The following is a 12,023-nucleotide window of genomic DNA, read 5'->3' as shown; positions in this document are numbered from 1 at the left end:
CAAGATTCTGAATGCTATAAAGTTCTGGGCAATGCCTACATTTCCACAGAGGGGGACCAGCCATTTCGACCTGGAACGTTTATCAGCTTTACAAAATAATAAAAAATGCATCTCTGTTTTTTCGGCCCTACTACACACTGGGCATGACACAGTCAATTTAACACTTTATGCCCCCCACTTGCTAGCCAGTATATAGAGAGGAAGGGCCCCATGCCTAAACTGCAAATACAGAAGAAGTACCCCTCTTCCATGTTGGTAATGGGCATCCTTGCAAATGTTGCAGATGTTCATCATGCAACATATTCTGGTTGGATAATGGAATCTTTCCATTTTCCCTTCTCTATGGACACTTTGTCATTTTGTCATTTTGCTGGTGACCAGAAACTTTGCTGAACCTCTTGCCCTTTGTCACTATAGCTGGTGAATACTTATAGGACTTTTCTATGGACTCTTGTAGGTGATGACCACACTACCCATTTTTCTCAGTTATTCATAAAATTCTGAAACATGAGATTTAGGATTTTTCTGACCCTCTCAGAAGTCTCTTGACAGAGCTTATAAATGCTGACGCATTTCATTTTTATTAACCTTTTGCCAACCTTACCTAGTCTCCATTTGGCCCACATGTTGTTTTCCTGAATTCCTATTTTTGATTTTTACTTTTTATTCACAAATCTGACTGCCCAGCACATGTCAGTTAGTGACATTGTCCCCGGAGGGATTCCCCTTATTGTTTGTCAACTAATTTTGATGCATTTAAATTGTTTCCATGTTGAGGGGAGCTGGTCAATGTATATACAGTGACCATCAGATCCTGGTATTATTATTCTGTGTTGCTTACATTGAATGTTTAGTATGTTTAATGCTGATTAAGCTACATTGCTTTCAAAGGCTTAGAGCCTCTATGGTGCTCCTGTATCTCTATAGCATATTCCTGAGAATTGTTTACATTAACTTGTGAATTAGATTGAAATAAAACCATTACAAATTGAAATAAACCATTACAAATGTTTTTGGGACTTGGTTTTCTTGTGAGGCCACATTGGTCACACTGTAATCTAAATTTGTTTTGTAGATTTGTGCATGACAATATCTCTTACCTCCAGCTGGATGAAAAGATTGTCGACCTCGTCAAAGCATTTACCTGAGTTCCTAATTCTATAGCACACTAACGCAGGGATGTTTTTGATTTAGGAAATTGGTGCCAGTTAACCGCAGCCTCCAAATCCAGAGCCAGCATAGGTGTATGTGGTGCATCTGTTTTTAGCCTAGCTGAAATTATTCACAATATACAAAGTAGTGGAACACTGTAGGCTATCTTTGTAGCTGCTATTTTCAGCATATGCCGCACCTCTTAATGCTAGGTGAGACAGTTCATGAGAAGATGCTTTCTGGTGTTTGCTAGAACTATTATGTTCAAGGTGTACAGTAAAAATGTACTATGTGTGAAGACAATGATGAGTGAAATAATTTTGCTTACTCTACTTTCTCCTTCCTAGAGATCTCCACTAAATAATTTGCCAGAAGAAGTGCTCAGAGGGCCGGGCCTATTTTTGGAATAATGCTAAGCATGTAACTAGGTGAGTGCTGAAGCACTACTGTTCCATTAATTTCCATTTATCAGTCTATCTCTTTACAGATGTAGGTATGGAGAGACAAAGAATGCTTGCACTTGTGGTTTCTACTGTGACACTCCCTGCTCGAAGGACTACCTGTATTTAACGGGGTTTTAGTCATTACTATATGCACTCCCTGACTTCAACATCATGCAAGTTTCCAAGTCATTTTAATTTAATGCATATGATTGAATAGAACCTTCTTTTATGCTTGTTTTATGGGCATTTGGAAGAGTGCATACTTATCTTGGGAGGATAAAACAAGCTATTCTGAGCAAAATTTGTCAAAACCTGTTGTATGCAGCATGATATAAAGGCCTCTCTGCTTGCAAAACAGGAACATAGAAGGGAGAAGAAGGCTGGCACATTCAATTCACAAGCCCTTCTGCTAAGCATCATAGTTCTGGTTCACCATGATAAACAACTTTTTGTGTGGATGAGAAACACACAATTTAGGTGAGGAGAGAAGTGTTTTGAAATCTCTTCATAAAATGTTTTAGAAGTGTAGAAATATGTTACCTGGCTGCCAAGAATAGTCTCTGGGTATGCCAGTACCAGTTTTTAAACAAAAGGTGCCCATTACCCAAGAATTTTCTATATTATGCCAGTATGTTTTACAGGTGCCTTTCATGCTAGCAATTGCCTGCAGTATTCCAGTGGCAGTGTTTTTCCATGGATGTCTCTATAAGCCAAAAACTACCTTCAGTATGGGAGGGCCAATAGTAAACTCTAACCCATAACACCATCTTCTTAGTTATGCTTACTTACATTCATTCAGTCACGCTCATTCTCACTCACTCATACTCCCTCGTTCATTCTCACTGACTTGCCCTTATTCATACCTAACATGCTCTCTTGCACTCACTCTTATCATTTACACTCACCCTCACTCATTCTTAATCTGGTTTAATCATACTTACATTCACCTGCACCCACTCTCACTCACTTATTCTCACTTACTCTCTCCTGTTCCCACACATTTTCAGTCACTTATTCTCAGTCGCTCTCACTCATTCATTTATACTCACTGTCACTCACATTCACTTTTACTCACTCATACGTTCTCACTTGTGCAGTTACTCCTATTCTCACTCTTTCTCATTCACTCTCATTCTCTTACTGGTACGTTCACTCACATTCACTCACATCCTTTCATCTCATTCTTATTGATTTTCACTCACGCACTCACACAAATTACTCTCACTCATTCTCATTAATGACAATCATTTTCACTTATTCTCACTACCTGCGACTGCCTCTCCCTCACTACTTGTCAATGACTTTCACTCACCAACACACAATCACCCTAAGCACGCACACAAAATACATTTAAAACATTACTAACATCATCTGCCACAGGAGGTCTCGTTCCAGGTCCTAGTGCTCCATTTTTGTATTGCACTAGCAATGAATAATAGAATATTAATCGCTAAGAGTTTAATAAAAGAAAATGGGCTGAAACCAAGTGGGGAATATCAACACCCATAACGGTGGGCTACAAGTGTGTCTTCTAGGCAGTGATATTGCTACCTCTGAGGCCAGGGTTTGCAAAGGTAGAGCCAGGGTCCACAAGGGGCAAGTCAGGGGTCACAGCCACGACCCCTGGTAAGCCCTAAATGACATCCATGAGCTCAGCCTTTTGCCATACCAGTGGGCTCTAGAAGTATGAGCAGGCCTTGCACTGGTCATGAGTGCAAGAGAAAGGTCCCAGAGACCATATCAGTGGAGACCCTGCCCATAACCTAGGTCATGTGCTTAACAACCCTTCCACTAAATGCAACAGGACATTGTTTTGAAACATACCCATTGATCTCAGGTGTAGGGTCTCACCTTTATCCAGGCCCCTTAATAAAGATGTCTCCTCTAAGTGCCCACTATGTGGCCTTCAGATGTGCTCATTGCACAGCGGCCGCAATTCATATTGTCAAGGGTAAGGCAGAGCACCCCTTCCCCCACTGTTGACTTCACTCCCTATTTTCCAGTACATTCCAGGTTCATTCCCTAGCTTATGCCTAGACTCGGAGGCTAGGCTACTCTGCTCACCATAGATGGCCAATGTAAGTGGCTGTGAGCACTTGCCTCAAAACAATAGCATCCTTTCAACCGCGGGGGACTTGCTCTGCTGTAAGCCCTACAAAGCAGTCCCCTTTTCCTTTATTGTTTAGGTCTTTGGGAATTTCATGTCCTCATTCACTCATGACGACTAGCAAGAAAATAACTGTTTGCAATGCTGCGGAGGTCAATCCCTTGCGGTGCTTCTTATGCATCCTGCACTAGCAGGGGACCGCATTGATAGGGACAGTCTATGTCACAAATGCAGTCGTGACATCAGCACACATCTGCCTTGGTCCTGCTGCTGCAACATACCTTTTGTAGGAAGACGATGACTGGTGCACTGGATGGGTGCCCTCACATCCAGTTCACAGTTGTGACTGTGACATTGCAGGATCTACCAACTGCCTTACTCCTCCTGTATTTATTTGCAGAAATAGGAGTACAGTAACAGCCATCAGCTTCCCAAGTATCCTGTTCACAATTGTGATTGTAGTACACGACCAGCTATCAGCGGCCCTGCTCTCTGTGTTTTTTTCTACTGCATTCATATCTGGTGGAAGAAGGACTGGGGAAGCTGACAGCTGCTGGTGACAATAGCAGTGAAACTTTAGACTACAATACCATTGAAAGTACCTGAGGCACTTGGGCAAGGCCTCAATGGATTGCATGTGCGTTTTTGTTTTTGGAGGTGGACATGTTGGGGGACAAGACATTCCTGGTTGTCAAATGGGAATGATTGAAAGGGCTTCAATTAGGCCATCGTGAAATGTACGTTACACAGTCATAATCTGTCATAATCTTGGTAATTTCATGTTACGTGTAAGAAATTAGATTACTAGTTGAGGAGGTGAAACCCTACTCAAGCAGCAACTACAATCCTTGTCAGGGTAAAGTCACAGGCAAACCCCAAATTAATTTGTGCTCAACCCTCTGGCAACTTGGCACAGAACATTAAGGCTTAATTTAGAGGTGATGTGTAAAGTATGTATGCAGCACTTTAAACAGCAGTAAAGTGAAAACACAACATAAGAAAGATCCCCCACCAATTTAGGAAAATGCAGTAAAATTTAGTAAAGACCAAAATGAAAAAAATCCAATTAGCACTTCCCCTTCTGTAGTACTGATAGCGCTAGAATTTATGTTGCACCATTGCTAGCATAAGAGGTTGGTCCCTCATTTGCATAGGGGCGTGGCCCCATGCAAGTGAAGAAATTAGTTTGTCTCTGCATTCCCATCATAATAAGGATGCGATCGCAGAGGCAAATATGGCTTTAGGAGGTGCATTGGAACGGTGAAACAAAAAGGTGGGACGCTCTCAGTGCGCCACCTAAAGGCAGCCCTCTGGAAGGGAGCAAGGGTCCCATGTTCCCTTGCAGGTGGGTGCAGTCACTCTCAGCACCTGCCAGCAAGGGGATCTCTAATCCCCATTGAAAGTGCATGTAGATTGGCACCTGCACTGTGAACCTGACACAGATTTTGAAAGGTGCACCATTGCGAAAACAAGGAAAGTGCACCATATTCATAATACGACATGTGACATCAGTGACTTTGTAAGTGAGAAGTTCAGGACTGGAGAAAGTATTTGCAATGACCTATTGTCATAATTTTTTCAGCATTTTTCTCAAACAAAGTGTAGTTTGCTTGCCAAACATACAAAAAAGAATATGTGTGTCTGGTATATTTTTACCTTTTTCCTGTCGAGGAGTACAATGGCTCACATGACACTCCTGAACAGGAAATATCAGTGGAAATAGCCCTTCCATAACGAATGCACTTTCTGCTTGCCGATTCAGCCTTTCATTCATCTAAGGTTGATAAACTCAATAGCATGCATGCCACCAACAGCCAGCTTGGTTTTCTGTGTGTGATGTAAACATGTTCCATATTGTTTATATGATGTTTCTATAATGCGGACTGTAAAAAAGGGACCAGAATATCTTCATGCTGCCCCCTTGTGGGCTCCTTAAACTGGAATGAAGACCTATGTCTATCTCAGGTTATTTATAATGCACCATGTCTAATGTGTTTGTTAGCAGTTCCATTGCTGGTTAGTTTCTTCTCCTTTCTCACTTTCCCACCATTTCTTCTGTCAGTCAAAGGCAGAAACATGCTCAGTTGGGAAATGCCATTAGTATTAATAGCAACCTCCTTATCAGAGCCATACCTTGGGTACCTCTGAAGAAAGAGTCTCTGCAGCTCTGGGTGGATTCCACCAATAGCTGCAATCTTGGCAAATTCCAAAAGAAAGATAATTGACGGGTTAAATCTAGATGATTTTTTATATCACAGTATTGCACTGTGTTGCAAATCATTCACCTAAGGCAGTGCTGTCCAAAGTAGAACAAGAAGAGTTGTGTCCTTGTCACATTTTTATAATTTCCACATAAAATACATTTACATACAATTAACTTGTATGGAGCACTTTTACGTATTCAGTCAATACTCATCAACTCTGGCCTACACATGACATCCCTCTGAACACCCCTGACTCACCGAAACAAGGGGTGGGCGAAAGCTTGTGTTTGTGTCACACACAAAGTTTAGCAGAAAAATGTAAAATTATGCCTAATGCCCTTTGGGATATTTAAAGTTAAAATTGAATGTGAGGATGTACCTTGCATTCAGAAGTCACACGCAATAAGTGTAAAGGAAGTGGCTTGCAAATAAAATGTCCCCTCCAATACATGTTCCCCTCAAACTAATTAGCCTCTTGCAATACATTTTCTGCTCATATCAGCCCCTTGGCTAAAAAGTATGTGAAATTTGACTCTTGAAGAATTCCAGAAAAGGTCCTTGTTTTGCATAAATGCCAAATTCCTGAAATTCCATGAATTGCGCAGACTTAACATACGTTTCGCACACCAGTGTGATCACTTATCACACTTTTTGTCCATTTGGCAACTTCACAGCAAGGAAAGCAAACAATAGTGGTAGGTTGTAGAGTCTACACTGTATCATTTAGTATTAGTCTGTTGTTTTTTTATCACACATGTAAGTAGAAAACAATATAATAAGTTACATCAAAAGGTTGCAGCACTGAGAAGGAATGGTGCACACGCGTTGTGCACCAATTGCAGGCAGAAGTGATTTGTTCATTTAGATGAGATATGGAACCCTTGGACCAGTTCTGCATGTTCTGGAAGAATCTCAAGGTCTTAGGGTTGGAGTCAGGTTGGCAGGAGGTCACTTAGTGAAGGAACAGAATTCTATATTTTGTGTTTTATTCATCCAAACTCCAGCTTTAGGAGTTTGTTTCCATAAAACAAAAAGGGTGCTGTGCGGTGACAGAAAACATAGCACCTGCTTAGAGTCTGCTCCACCCACAGTGCATCTGCCACTCTTGCGGATGCACCGTATTCTCTGGGATCCCCTCCAGGAAGTATGGCATGGGTTCCTTCAACAGAAGGTGATGGCCTCCACCAATCTGGGAGGCTGGCTGCCCACCAGGGTATGAATGAAACCTTGAAGATGCTTGTTTGATGTGTGACATTGGATGACCAAGACATACATAGAGTTAAACTGTCTGTGTCTTTAATGTAGTTTCATCCACTTCTATAACCAAACAAGTTTTCATCATGCAGAGTAAACTTCCAGTCCCACATCCTCATTCTAGGTTGAAATCATTAAGGAAGTGACTGTAGGTGAACTGTGCTGTCTGTCAAAACACTGGTTGGGGAACAATATGTCTCCTAGTAAGAACTGGATTAAAAGCCAGCTGCTTCTGCTCTCTTACCTTTCAATGATCGTGATCCCTTAAGCTCCGAAGACTCTTTTGTGTATAAAATACGCTCTCGAAGTTCAATCAAGGTGATGGAAATGTTAGACTGTCAGCATCTTACCAAAACATTTCTCAAAATCCAACATGAATGGACTCACTGAAGATAATCTCTCCTGAGAGCTTTTCCCTCCGAGGGCATGCCTTCACTTCGCAACCCTGCACCGCATTTTTTTCAGTCACATTAAAAAGCCTTCTGTAAGGATTTGTCAAATTCAGCCTTGGATATCATCGCTCGTGAAATTATAACATGCTCTTTAACAATTTTAATGCATCGCTTAAGAATAGACAACACTGGTACCATGTTTGTACCTGCAAGCTGATATAAGCAGTGAATAGTGGATTTCAAAATGCATTTAAACTTAAAAAACAAGTATTGGGAAAGTGTTTGGTAATAGTTGGTGATTGTATGTGTTGCCCATAGCTTTCCTAGAAAGAAAAACTGAAGCCTGGGCTACAACAATATAGAAGATGGAATAAATTCCCTTTACTTAACTGAGGGCGGTACCAGAATTACACTGTACCCTAAAAGCAGATGTATTTCACATTTGAAGTTGCCAACTTTAAAGGCATACCTAGAAAAAATGCACAGTAGATACCATTGCCAGAGGAACAGTATGTTTATTGCATCCGTAGGAAAGCCTATCCATAAGCACATCTTTGCTTTATGATAAAAATAAAGCTTGTAAATCCATCATCACGTTATGATGGTAGCAAAGTGAAACAAATGACTTTCAGGGATAGTATGTGAACAGAGCTCAGTTTTATAGCAGGCTCTGAATTACAAACAGCAACTACTTCCAACCCAAAAAATCCATAAACCAGGAACAAAATGTTGTTTTATGAGTTATGGTTTTATTTTCATCTCAGAGCCCCTAACTTGGATACCTCTGAAGAAAGAGTATGTGCAGTTATGTTGATTTTTTCCATCTCTAAGAAACTAAATATAGGGAAAAGCACACCCTGGTTTCAAACTAACAGAAGCAGGCCTATCATGAAAACCTAATGGTAACACAAATGGGACAATGTACCTATCCCCAGAATGCTGTGGTCTTGATGGGCTGACCAGCCAAACAATGGCAAACCATGGACAACACAAGAAATCCAGTTGTTGCAGGAGGATGACGCAAAGCCCCCCTGGAACGAGGTCTTTCAGACAGCCAAGCTCTCTATAGCAACTAAAAGAATGTGTTTGATAACAAGTTTGCCAACACTTGTAAAAGTCATGGCAGGCTGGATTTGTTTACACTTTTACAAGGCAAGGGTAGTTTACTGCTTTTATGAGGAAGTGATGTACCATCTTTCTTGTATAATGACTATCCAGGGATCTCCAAATGCATGCAGTGGTGGTGTCAATCTCCTTTTTAACTATTCCATAAAATAGAGTATCTTATTGCACTAGTACACTGCTTGTAGATGTGAGTGAAGCAATAGAATAAGGAACATCTCCTGAAACTAGAGCACTTTTCACCCACTACTCTTCTTCCTCCTCCAGGTATGTTTCCATTGTCAGTAACAAATGGCTCCTGCTGATGATTTGCTATATTTAAGTACTATTGGGTGCACTCTGAGACACTATATCCATGGCCGTCAGTTCAACGAAATGCCGGGGTAGCGGAAGCGACATCACACACCCTTTGACCTCCACTGTCACTCACACATACATACATACACATACATACAAATTCACACTTACATACACTCTCTCTCACATAAACACACTCTCACCCGCAAGCACGCGCACAACATACATTTGAAGGCATTTTTGCTTACCTCGGCTGCCATGGAAGGGCATATTCCAGCTAATTATACTCCATTATTATTACACTAATAGTGAATAATATATCATTAATCACTATAATGTTCTTACAAAATTGACTGAAAACAGAAATAGCAGAGGCCCAACTGAAGGACAACCCGCCACTGTGTTCCTAGCACTGAATATGCCACCTCTGAGGCCAGGGGTCCCACAGGCAGTGCCAGGGGTAGCAAAGGGCAAGCCAAGGGTCTCAACTTCGACCCCGGGCGACCCTAAATGACATCCATGACTATCTTGAGTCAACCTCAAGCATTCTAGTCCCTGACTTGGTTTTGTACGAGAATCAAGAACAAATCATTCAGGACCCCCAACCACAAGGAGATTTCCATCTTTCCAAATCACATCCATGTGCAGGTGCCTGCTAAAGGCAAGTCCACCTGTGTCAAATCATGGGAAAATTAATTTCCATTGCTCCATCAGATTGCAGTGCTATGGATTGCTGCAGCATACTTAGATGAGAGCCGCCTTACCAGAGGTGTTACACAAGATGGAGTGTCTAATTCATGGTGTTAGTTAGAGGCTTTGGTAGTTAGCACCAAGGGACTCCTGTCTTCCATCTCCAGTTGGTGCAAGGCAACTCTGGTATCATGGTCCTTAGCTATAAAAAGACATGTTCATGAAGTCATGCAGACCTTCTCTTGAATAAGGGTGAGGGTCCACTTTGCAGGAGTTGGAGATGTCATAATATGCCAACTCTCACAAGAATGTCTGAAGCAAAGTAGTTTATCATTTTCAAACATCCAATTAAAAAACATGTAGATGAAATTTCATGGAAGGTTAGTTGTAGAGTCAGAGATTCAATGAGAACAACTGCAAAAATATCTCTCCAAACTTGCAATCAAGATGGACTTCACTAGGATTAAATATAGAAAGTTGATTTCGATTACTAGTGATGAAATGTTCATCTGCCAGCATGGTGGATGCTTTCCTTCTACAACAATGACAGTGAAAGTGTCATCATATTTTAAGTTCCCATGACATGGGAAGTTGGTGTCTCTGTCATGAAAGCACACACTTTTCAGAGGTAACCGCCAACGGAAATTCCTGCAGTGCCAGTGTTAAAAAGAAGGTTTTTCACAATTCTACTGTCCAATTGTCAGTGGCCATATATTCCTCATCTCTAACAATGTTGGCTTTTGTCTAATATTTTATGTCAACTGTACTCACTTTTCCACACTTATGAGTGGGCTTTCCATGTGTGAATTCTACCAGAAACAGGTAGGTGACCCGAAATGGGTGATGTGAAAATAGAATCAAAGTCATTTTTGAGTAAGTTATCATTGTGCAGTAGAGGCATATTGGCATAGACAGAGGTATCTCTTATACTGGGACCTCTGCTTTGAAGTACTTCCTAACAGGGTGGGAGAACTTCAGAGGCACAGTTGTGCTTACTAATGGTTTCTGAAACAGAAACAGAGTAAATTGCTTTGTTTACTGATAAATAACAATTAAGGAAATCCTGGATGTGCTATATTTCATATATTCAAACATATTGCCCTCGTCACATTCAGTATATATTTATTTACACTGCTTTTCTAGAGCTCTTCCAAGTGGTTTTAGAACACTGTACATTGGAAAGAGAATATGCATACATATAATGCCAAGCTATACATTCATTACCCAGTGAACCCAGAGAGTTGGGATATAAAGGGAATGGTAAAGGGAGAACAGTGGTACAAGAGAATAATTAGATCAGACTTCAGAATAGCGACTGAGTATTACATCAAGCATGTTGGGAGAACTGTCACAATTGAGGAAATTGGCATGGGAAGAACATTTTAAGTAACTTTAAGCTATATAATTTTAGAACAGGATAGTCTTGAGACATTTTCTAGAGAAGTGCCCTTATTAATTGGCTGGGGGAAGATCTAAATTGTTGAATAAGAACTAGAAAATGATTGCCTTTAAGCAAAGGTTATTCTGAATTGCAGGGGCTCTAACAAGAGGAAATCATGTCCCTACTTCAGACACTCCGCGTCTATTCCATGCTCCTACTTCACTGTACATTGAATGCAGACAAAGAATATAGCATTACAGCCCACCTCCGAAGGCAATAGCAGTTGCTACGTCCTGAGTAATAGGCCCAAGTCACAGTTAATAGCCTACAACACCCCTTAGATCCAGAAGCAGAAGGGTCTAATAATATTACAGCATTCTACCCACCAAGATCAGAATGTTCTCAAATAAACAGGGAGAAACAGAAAGACAAGTATTGAATGTTGGAGCACATGGTCTGAACAGCCAATTATTAGCTCTGAGCTACTTCATACCCCCTCAATGGAGCCTTAACTATTCCAATATTCTACTAAACCATTACTACCTGCATCTGTGGGAAATAATGCCTGTTAATTACCTGCCCCTCTAATGACATTAGAGCATTCTGTCCACTGAGAGTAGAATATTGTAAAATAAACAAGTAGAAAAATAAAGATAAGCATTGAATTTTTTTTAATGGTCTGTATATGCAATAATTAGGCATGGACCACTTTGTTGTCTTAAATTGCCTGTTTAAAGTAAGTTCCAGTCTGCTGATAAAGTGTTATTGCCACATCTGCAGGAAATAGCAAGGGCCCATAATGAGGGAAGGTCAAATATTAGCCATTATTGCCATGCAATGGGTGCAGTTATTAGCCACACTCCTGTACAACAGACCAGGAGAAGGGGAAATTGTTATTTTCTGTGCCTCCCATGTTTCTCTCCAGTGGCCGCTGAAAGAAAAACTGCTCTCCCTTTCCCTGCTGCAGGATGCTGGCACCGC

General features: G+C 41.0%; 1 protein-coding gene across 2 annotated transcripts in view; it reads left to right on the top strand.

The window, feature by feature from the left end:
• The window catches only part of SLC7A14 (solute carrier family 7 member 14), a 251,765-nt gene that overhangs the window by 103,742 nt on the left and 136,000 nt on the right, over nucleotides 1-12,023 (top strand). For both annotated transcript variants that reach the window (XM_069213022.1, XM_069213023.1), the window contains one exon: nucleotides 1,500-1,580. The gene's annotated coding sequence lies outside the window, so the exon portion shown is untranslated. The remainder of the gene's footprint in view (nucleotides 1-1,499; nucleotides 1,581-12,023) is intronic.

Source organism: Pleurodeles waltl, chromosome 11, assembly GCF_031143425.1.
Source record: "Pleurodeles waltl isolate 20211129_DDA chromosome 11, aPleWal1.hap1.20221129, whole genome shotgun sequence".
Classification (NCBI taxonomy): Eukaryota; Metazoa; Chordata; class Amphibia; order Caudata; family Salamandridae; genus Pleurodeles; species Pleurodeles waltl.
Note: the sequence above shows the minus strand (reverse complement) of the source record. Positions and strands in the feature narration are given on the sequence as shown.